Source organism: Triticum urartu, chromosome 2 (genome assembly GCF_003073215.2).
Source record: "Triticum urartu cultivar G1812 chromosome 2, Tu2.1, whole genome shotgun sequence".
NCBI classification, from domain to species: domain Eukaryota; kingdom Viridiplantae; phylum Streptophyta; class Magnoliopsida; order Poales; family Poaceae; genus Triticum; species Triticum urartu.
Window position 1 is genome coordinate 427,090,624 of NC_053023.1, and position 11,003 is coordinate 427,101,626.

Genomic DNA, 11,003 nt, shown 5'->3' on the forward strand with positions numbered 1-11,003 from the left:
GAATTCTCTGTTGATCCTGATATAATTACTTTGGTTGAATCCGATCCTTTTCATGGCTATGAATCTGAAACTGTTGTAGCACATCTTACTAAATTAAATGATTTAGCCACCCTGTTCACTAATGATGAGAGATCTCGCTACTTTTATATCCTTAAAATATTTTCGTTCTCATTAAAGGGTGATGCTAAGACATGGTTTAATTCTCTTGATCCTGGTTGTGTGCGTAGTCCCCAGGATATGATTTATTACTTCTCTGCTAAATATTTCCCTGCTCATAAGAAACAAGCTGCTTTAAAGGAAATATACAACTTTGTGCAAATTAAAGAAGAGAGTCTCCCACAAGCTTGGGGGAGGCTTCTCAAGTTACTTTATGCTTTACCTGATCATCCTCTTAAGAAAAATAAAATACTTGATATCTTTTATAATGGACTAACCAATGCTTCCAGAGATTACCTGGATAGTTGTGATGGTTCTCTTTTCAGGGAAAGAACACCAGATGAAGCTGAAATCTTATTGAATAATATGTTGACAAATGAAAATAATTGGGCAGCTCCTGAGCCAGCTCATGCTCCAATTAATGATCCTATTCCTAAACCAACTCCGAAGAAGAGAGGTATTCTATTTCTCAGTCCTGAAGATATGCAAGAGGCAAAGAAATCTATGAAGGAAAAAGGTATTAAAGCTGAAGATGTTAAGAATTTACCTCCTATTGAAGAAATACATGGTCTCAATTTACCGCCTGTTGAAGAAACATATGATCTTAATTCCTTTATTTATTGAAGAACCCCCAGACCCCGATAACCCGACACAGGTAGTAAAGGTAAATTCTCTCTATAGATATGATAAAGCTGAAATCCCTCCTGCTAGAATTGCTAGTCAATGCTTGGATAAATTTGATAATTTTATGATTAAGCAAGAACACTTCAATGCTTATTTTGGTAGACAATTAAAACAAGATGCTGATATGATTAAATACTTGGGTGATTATATGGCTAATATTAGAGGTGAACTTAAACTTGTTAGCAAACATGCTTCTATGGTTACCACTCAAGTAGAAAAAGTACTTAAAGCTCAAAAAGAATTGCTCAATGAGATGAATAGTAAGAAAAATAATTATGCTGTTAAAGTGGCTACTAGAACTGGTAGAATGACTTAGGAACATTTGTATCCTGAAGGCCACCCTAAGAGAATTGAGCAACATTCTCTGATAAATAAAATTGATGCACCTAGTTCTTCAAAAAAGAAGAAAAATAAAAATGATAGAACTGTGCAAACTTCTAGTGAACCTATTGCTGAACCACCTGATAATCTAAATAATATTTCTATTTCTGATGCTGAAACTCAATCTGGTAATGAACATGAACCTAATGAAAATGTTAATGATGATGTTCATAATAATGCTCAACCTAGTAATGATAATGATGTAGAAATTGACCCTGCTGTTGATCTTGATAACCCACAATCAAAGAATCAACGTTATGATAAGAAAGACTTTGTTGCTAGGAAACATGGTAAAGAAAGAGAGCCTTGGGTTCAGAAACCCATGCCTTTTCCTCCCAAACCATCCAAGAAAAAGGATAAATGAGGATTTTGAGCGCTTTGCTGAAATGATTAGACCTATCTTTTTACGTATGCGATTAACTGATATACTCAAAACCAATCCTTATGCTAAGTACATGAAAGATATTATTACAAATAAGAGAAAGATACCGGAAGCTGATATTTCCACCATTCTTGCTAATTATACTTTTAAGGGTGGAATACCAAATAAACTTGGAGATCCAGGAGTACCTACTATACCATGCTCCATTAAAAGAAACTATGTTAAAACTGCTTTATGTGATCTTGGAGCCGGTACTAGTGTTATGCCTCTCTCTTTATATTGTAGACTTGATTTGAATAAGTTGACACCTACTAAAATATCTTTGCAAATGGCTGACAAATCAACTGCTATACCTGTCGGTATTTGTGAGGATGTGCCTGTTGTGGTTGCAAACGTTACTATTTTAACGGACTTTGTTATTCTTGATATTTTCGAGGACGATAGTATGTCTATTATTCTTGGAAGACCTTTTCTTAATACTGCAGGGGCTGTTATTGATTGCAACAAAGGCAATGTCACCTTTCATGTTAATGGTAATGAGCATACGGTACACTTTCCAAGGAAACAACCTCAAGTTCATAGTATCAATTCTATCGGAAAAATTCCATCGATTATATTTGGAGGTTTTGAATTTCCTCTTCCTACTGTCAAGAAGAAATATGATATACTTATTATTGGGGATGTGCATATCCCCGTTGAGGTAACCTAGTGTTATTCGAAACTTCTCCGGTTTCATGTTAATCGGAATGAGTTTGTTAACAAGACTTGATCAACCTTGTTAGTGGATTCCTTTTGACGAGCATGAGATGGAGGAAACTAGAAGCACAACCCTCTGTACCCTCTCTATACTTTCTGTTATTTAGTTGAAATAAAGTAAAAATAAATAATTTTTTGTCTGTTATCTGATTATCCATGCAATATAAAAATGCCTCGAAAATAAAAGTTCTCCAAATGCCCTGAAAATTAAATAAGATTTTTTATAGAATATTTGAGGATTTATGGAACAAAGAACACACCAGGGGGGCCAACCACCTTGCCACGAGGGTGGAGGGTGCGCCCACGCCCCTAGGGCGCACCCCCTGCCTCGTGGGTCCACGGTGGCCCTCCTCCACTTATTCTTTCAGACACACACTTCATCTTCCTCCCCCAAACATGAAAAACCAGTTCAAACCCGCGTCCGAGCTCGTTTTGCTGCCATTTTCGATCTCCTTGCTCAAAGCACCTCTCACAAAACTGCTTGGGGAGATTGTTCCTTGGTATCTGACTCCTCCATTGGTCCAATTAGTTTTTGTTCTAGTGCTTTATTCATTGCAAATTTTTGCTGCTTAGGTGACCAAGTTCTTGAGCTTGCATGTCAAAATTATATGGTCAAAAGTAGTTTTGATGCATGATATAGGCTCTAGGCACTTGTAGGAGTAGTTTCTATCAATATTATTGAGTTTGGTTTACTTTTATTTTGAAGTTACTAATTTTTTTTAGAATTTTTCAGAGGAAGAAATATGTTTAGGAAAATGTTCCAAGGTGGTTCTTCAAAGAAGCAAGGACCCAGGCTTGCAATGCGTGATGCTGACGAAGAGCCACCAAGAGACGCTCCAGTGCATCCTTATGAATAGCCTTCTAAATTTTTTATGGATTGAGCAGGAATTAAAGAAGAATTTAACACATTTGCATAATGCCGATCTTGAGTACTTTGAGGCAGACAAATGCCCCCAGTATCATGAGCTCACAAGCTCTTTTGTGAGGAGGTTTGAGTATTCATCTTCGCGTAATTCTCCTTCAGTCATGTTTGATCTTTATGACAAATCTTATACCATGGATCTAGAGGATTTCACTTTTGCTTGCAAACTTCCACAAATGGGGTAGTGTTAGGGATCTCCCTAAATCTGAATTTAGAAACTTTCTTGATAGTATAACTGTAGGGGAATCTAGAGATATAACGAAAGCTACCATGGGGAGCATTCACTTTCCTGCTATACATTATTTTGCTCTCTTCATAGGTAGGTGCATAAATGCTAAGGATGAAGCATGTCACATGTGTGTCCCTGACCTTAGCATTCTCAGGAGTGCTGTGTCAGGAGACCAATCTTATCATATGGGAGCCATTGTAGCTCGTAGGTTGCATCATAATAGACATAATGGAGATTTCTTTGGAGGAATTTATGCAACCCGCTTAGCTAAAATTCTTGAGATAGACGTTCGTGAAGGATACATGGAGTTGCCTCCTGCTTATTTAGATTTTGATTCTATGGTTTCCCACCATTTTGTCGAGAGGAACGAATCACCTCTCCAGTACTGATTAATCTTTGACAGATGTCGTGCTGTCCATATTACTCTCCATGCTCCTGATTTCTTTGATTATCAGGCAAGAGGAGGATATACTATTACCAGAGAGGAGGCAGATGAGTACGAGAGGAGAGCGAAGGCCGCTCGTCGCCACGCTGCAGCCCAGGAGGCGATAGCTGCTGCATCACAGTATGACCCCAACAACTATTATTATGGATATAAGCGAGGCCAGCCGTGGCCATAGACCAGCTTGGGGGAGTACGTATTTCTCACCGACATTACATTTTTGTTCACACACACTCATTGCTAGATGTCGGTGCTCATACTTTCTCATTGTATCATCCGTGCTAGTTTATTTTCTTTTATGCTTTCTTCTTGTGTGTTTGATAAACCTTAAGAAAAACCAAAACAAATTAGTTGTAGCTTTCAATTAATTTACTTTCCATGCTTGTAGTAGTAATTAAAAAGAAAACCCAAAAATATTTCTCGTTCTTCTTTTGCTTGTTGGGAGCTTTCCGGTGTAAATAGTTTTATTTCTTTTCTTTTCTTTGGGGGTCAGTAGGAGAAGACCATGATTAAATTGTTGAAGTGGCTCTTATATGCTTTATTGTTGATTTAACCGAGAGCCCATATTGCCTGGTCTTCTCCTGTTTATTGAATGCTCACAGATTCCAGCTTAGTCCAATGCACGTGCACTCTTATTATTATTCACATCGTTCGGTCGTGCATGTGAAAGGAAATTATGATGATGGACTGACTGAGATGATAAAACCTGGTATGAACTCGACCTCTTTTGTTTTTGTAAATATGATGAGTTCATCGTTCTTGATTCAGCTTGTTATGAATAAACATGTTTGCAATGACAATTAGAGATCATAGTTGCTTGTGCCATGCTTGATTAGCTATGAGTTATAATGATTTACCTTGCGTGCCAACATGCTATTAAAATGGTTATGATGTGGTATGATAGGGTGGTATCCTCCTCTGGATGATTTAAGTGACTGGACTTGGCACATGTTCACGCATGTAGTTGAAACAAATCAACATAGCCTTCACGATATTTAGTTTCAGTGTGGATTGTATCCTACTAATGCTTGCATCCAATGTTTATTAATTTTAATGCATGTACATGGCTGTTGTCGCTCTCTAGTTGGTCGCTTCCCAGTCTTTTGCTAGCCTTCACCTATACTAAGAGGGAATACTGCTTGTGCATCCAAACTCCTTAAACCCCAAAGTTATTCCACATAAGTCCACTATACCTTCCTATATGCGGTATCTACCTGCCATTCCAAGTAAATTTGTATGTGCCAAACTCTAAACCTTCAAATAATTATCAAGTTTTGTATGCTCGAATAGCTCATGTATCAACTAGGGCTGTTCGTATCTTCCATGTTAGGAGGGTTATTCTCAAGAGGAGTGGACTCCGCTCCTCACTCACGAGATAAAGGGCTGGTCACCGGGATGCCCAGTCCCATGCTTTATGCAAACTAAATCAAAATAATTGCAAACAAAACTCCCCCTGGGACCTGATGTATGTTGGAGGCACTCGTTGTTTCGAGCAAGCCATGGATTGATGTTTGTTGGTGGAGGGGAGTATAAACTTTACCATTCTGTTTGGGAACCGCCTATAATGTGTGTAGCATGGAAGATATCGCCATCTCTTGGTTGTTATGTTGACAATGAAAGTATACCGCTCAAAATGTTATTCACCTCTATTTTAAAACCGATCTCTGGCACCTCTAGAAATCCCTACTTCCCTCTGCGAAGGGCCTATCTATTTACTTTTATGTTGAGTCATCACCCTCTTATTAAAAAGCACTAGCTGTAGAGCGCAGCTGTCTTTTGTATTCATTGCTATTAGTTTACATTGGGTGTGACTATGATTGGATCTCTTTTACCATGAATTACAATGTCTAGTCAGTCCTTGATCTTTAAAGGTGCTCTGCATTTATGTTTTGCGGTCTTAGAAAGGGCTAGCGAGATACCATCTTGTTATATCATATTATGATTGTTTTGAGAAAGTGTTGTCATCCGAGATTTATTATTATGGCTTGCTAGTTGATTGTGTTATTGATATGAGTAATCATGAGACCTGAGAATTATTGCAAATGTCTTTAGTTATAATTTTTGCTGAAAACTTGAATGCTAGCTTGACATATTTACAACGACAGGAGCAAACATAGTTTGTAAACGTTTTTCTTTATTTCTTTCAGTTTGTCAACTGAATTGCTTGAGGACAAGCAGGGGTTTAAGCTTGGGGGAGTTGATACGTCTCCGTCGTATATACTTTTCCAAACACTTTTGCCCTTGTTTTGGACTCTAACTTGTATGGTTTGAATGGAACTAACCTGGACTGGCGCTGTTTTCAGCAGAATTGCCATGATGTTGTTTGATGTGCAGAAAACAGAAGTTCTCGGAATGACCTGAAACTCCACGGAATATCTTACAATAAATAATAAAAAATCTTCGCCAAAGATGAAGACCAGGGGTCCCACACCCTTCTCACGAGGGTGGGGGGCGCCCCCCCATAGGGCGCGCCCCCTACCTCGTGGGCCCCCTGGAGACCCCCCGACTCCAACTCCAACTGTATATAACTGCTTTCAGGGAGAAAAAATAGGGGAGAAGAAATCATCGCGTTTTACGGTATGGAGCCGCCGCCAAGCCCTAAAACCTCTTGGGAGGGCTGATCTGGAGTCCGTTCGGGGCTCCGGAGAGGGGGATTCATCGCCGTCGTCATCATGAACCATCCTCCATCACCAATTTCATGATGCTCACCGCCGTGCGTGAGTAATTCCATCGTAGGCTTGCTGGACGGTGATGGGTTGGATGAGATTCACCATGTAATCGAGTTAGTATTGTTAGGGTTTGATCCCTAGTATCCACTATGTTCTGAGATTGATGTTGCTATGACTTTGCTATGCTTAATGCTGGTCACTAGGGCCCGAGTGCCATGATTTCAGATCAGAACCTATTATGTTTTCATCAATATATGAGAGTTCTAGATCCTATCTTGCAAGTCTATAGTCACCTATTATGTGTTATGATCCGTTAACCCCGAAGTGACAATAATCGGGATACTTACCGGTGATGACCATAGTTTGAGGAGTTCATGTATTCACTATGTGCTAATGCTTTCTTCTGGTTCTCTATTAAAAGGAGGCCTTAATATCCCTTAGTTTTCATTAGGACCCTGCTGCCACGGGAGGGTAGGACAAAAGATGTCATGCAAGTTCTTTTCCATAAGCACGTATGACTATATTCGGAATACATGCCTACATTACATTGACGAATTGGAGCTAGTTCCGTGTCACCCTATGTTATGACTGTTACATGATGAACCGCATCCGGCGTAATTATCCATCATTGATCCGATGCCTACGAGCTTTCCATATACTGGTTTACGCTTATTTACTTTCCCGTTGCTATTGTTACAATCACTACAAAACACCAAAAACATTACTTTGCTTTCATTACTCTTTTGTTACCGTTACCATCACTATCATATTACTTTTCTATTAAACACTTTGCTGCAAATACTAAGTTTCCAGGTGTGGTTGAATTGACAACTCAGCTGCTAAAACTTGAGAATATTATTTGGCTCCCCTTGTGTCGACTCAATAAATTTGGGTTGAATACTCTACCCTCGAAAGCTGTTGCGATCCCCTATACTTGTGGGTTATCAGGGATCTGGTATCATTTTTTTCAGAGGGTGAACATGTATCAGCTAGGCCTAGGTTTTGTATTTTAACATGCGTAGCCCACGACATACGGTGACAGTGGTTTCAACTTATTTTTTTAGGTCCATACCGGCCTATGGGATTTTTATTAAAGATCGGCAGCCCAATATTTTTTTAACCACATTATGTATATTTATATTATTACTATTATCGTATATTTTATAGAGACTTATATATACATTATAGAAACTTCCCACGTGTTATTAACTTATAAAAGTAAATTTTTAACAGAAGTTGGCAAGGAAAATCCTAGTTGTTTTTGACTCACAGGCAAGGAAAATCCTGGTGATTGCGTACAAAAGCTTGCGAAGGTTTTAAGGACCAATGTAATAATAACGCGCTTATTTTTATTTTGAGCAATAACTCGCTAATTTGTTAATTATGTATATAAAAAATGTGCCTCTCTGGTTTACTTTTGATATTAATTGCTCCTTCTAACATAACATTATATATATAACGAGCCCAACTAATTCGTGTATTTGAAGGAAGTGCAAATGGGCTGGGATTTAGATAATATAAATGGGCCGCATTGACATGAAATTATTTGTTCACCCAGCCCAACAAATGGACTGTACATTCTAGAAAACAAGGGTTAAATATATGCCACATTTTTGCAGGTTGACATGTGGGCCAATAGGTCAAAGCCTACGCAGGGCGTTGTCAACTTGGTCGGCATTCACCTTCAATCTCTCGTCTTCTTCCTCTAGCATTGCCGGGACCGCCTGGTCCGGCCTCCGGCGGCTAGCGGCTCTGCTTAGAACGCATCGCTGCGAAGCGCTACCCCACCGTCGGCCAGGCTATCCCTCCACCCCTCCACACCTCCTGTTATTCTCCACCGACTGCAACCCCACGCCGCACCAGAACCAGTTATAACCCTTCTCCTGCACTCAATCTGCGACTCCACTGTCGCGTCTTCCCATCTCCGAGTCGTTCCCGTCCGGGGCCTCGCCGTCATCCACCGCCTCGCTGCGCTCGGTGCGGCATGGTCAACAAACAAGAGTCATCGGAAGAGGACTGTACGTGGAGAGCCTGACGGCTGGGACCCACGAGGTCCATGGTTGCACGCAAGGAAAGTTCCTCCTTATTAAGCTGAAAAAATGTTTCCTCCACCAGGACCCACCGGCTGTATCTTCGCGCGGAAGGAAGTGCCTCCTTGTTATGCGAAAAAAATTATTCCTCCCCATGACAGCTGGGACCCGTCAGATTTGGTGGCTGACTTGTGGGCCTACTAAGCGGACGTGTACGCAGGGCTTTGTCAACTTAATCAACAAATGATTCTAGCAGCTAGACCGTTGGATGTTAATCCAATAGCCGTGCTCCTTGTTCAACCTCTATTCTTGCTCCTGTCTCCCGTGGGCGGCACCGCGGTTGTGCTGCCGCGCACCCGAACCAGTCAAGTTTCCCACTCATCTTCATCTGCGACTCCACTGCCCCGTCCTCCCCATCTCTGGGTCATTCCAGTCTGGGGCCTCGCCGTCGTCCACCGGCCTTTGGTGCGCTAGGCACGGTGTTGTCAACGTGGTCAACAACCGAGAGTCATCGGAAGATGACTGTACATGAGAGACTGATAGTGGCGACGCACCATGACCATGGACGCATGCATGCAACGGAACGCGGCGTGGTCAACGTGGTCAAGGAACGACTTCCATCAGAAGTGTACTGTACGTGGAGAGGCTAACATCTGGGTCCACGGCCGTAGCAAGGAAGTGCCTCGTTATTACGCGGAAAATAATGATTCCTCCACCTAACAGCAGGGACCCACCGGACGGGCCACCGTATTTTGCGAAAAAATGTTTCCCCCTTGACTGCTGGGACCCACCGGACGGGTCACCGTATTTTGCGGAAAAAACGCCCCTCCCCCTCGCTATCAGCTCGGACGCACCGGAAGTGCCTCCTTATTACGCAGAAAAAATGAATATTCCCCCTCCTAGCTGGGACCCACCTTGGTGGGAGGCTGACTTGTGGGCCTACTAAGTTGACGGGGATGGAGGGCTTTGTCAACTTAGTCAATATGAACGATTCTAGCTCCATTGACCGTGCGACGTCCATCCAACGGCCGTAGTGCTTCTTCAACCTCTGGTATTCTTGCTCCAGCCGCCCAAACCAGCGCTGGTCATGCCGCATGCTCCTGCCTCCCGTGGTCGGCCGTGATGCCGCGAAGGCCTCACCACCCCCTAGTACGCCCATCGCTGGCCAGGCCTTCCTTCTACCCACCCACACCCCCTGTTATTCTACGGCAACGGCAACCTCACACCGCAGCAAAACCAGTGAACCCTCGTACTCCTCTCCGTGCGGGCTTCCACTACGCGTCTTCCCCGGCTCCACGTCGTCCCCTTCCTAGGCCTCGCCGTCATCCACCGCCCTGGTGCTCTCGCCGTCTTCCCCGGCTTCCATCGAACATGGATTGTACGTAGAGAGGCTGACAGCTGGGTCCACGGCCGCAGCAAGGAAGTGCCTCCTTATTACGCGTAAAATAATTATTCCTCCACCTGACAGCGGGGACCCACCATACGGGCCACCGTATTTTGTGAAAAAAACGTTTCCCCCTGACTGCTAGGACCCACCAGCTAAATCTTCGCATGCAAGGAAGTGCGTCCAGGCAAAAAAAAACGATCCGCCCCTGACTGCTGGGACCCACCAGCTACATCTTCGCACGCAAGGAAGTGCCTGACAGTCGGGACCCACATGGTCGAAGCGTACGTAGCGTTGTCATTCTGGTCGCGAACGTGTACGTACATACTGGTCGCTATAGAGGCGCGCACGTGTTGTAGTAGAGGCGCGCACGGAGCATGTATACGTACGTACATCAGCCAGTGTGCAAGAAAGAAAATACGGCCACGTACGTACATACGGGCAGGGTCTCAAACGCCTACTCGCGCAAACGTACGGCCAGGGCTCGTGTACATGGCTGGGTCGGAATGGAGAAACTGCATCGTCATCATGTTCATGGGGAGCCAACCGACTGGGTCAGAATGGAATGCGTCGTCGTGTTCTTCGGGAGGGCTTGGACGGAACAACTGATGGAAATGAGGCCTCGCGTACCGCAGAACGGAGGAAACGGCCTTGTGTTCGACCAGCCACATTCGAAACGGGATCCTGTTCATCGGGAGGGGTATGGCGTACCACAAAACGGAGGAAACGGACCTCCTACGGTCGAAACGGGGGTCCTGTAGATCGGGAGGGGTGTGGCGTACCGCAAAACGGAGGAAACAGACTTGTGTTGGAGCGCTATGGTCGAGACGGGGGTCCTGTTCATCGGGAGGGGTGTGGCGTACTTCAGGACGGGACTCCACGGGATACTGTTCACCTCCACCGTCGACCCCCTCCAGCCTCCATGGGCTACTCTTCATCCAACGTCGACCTCCCCCAGCCTCCACCTG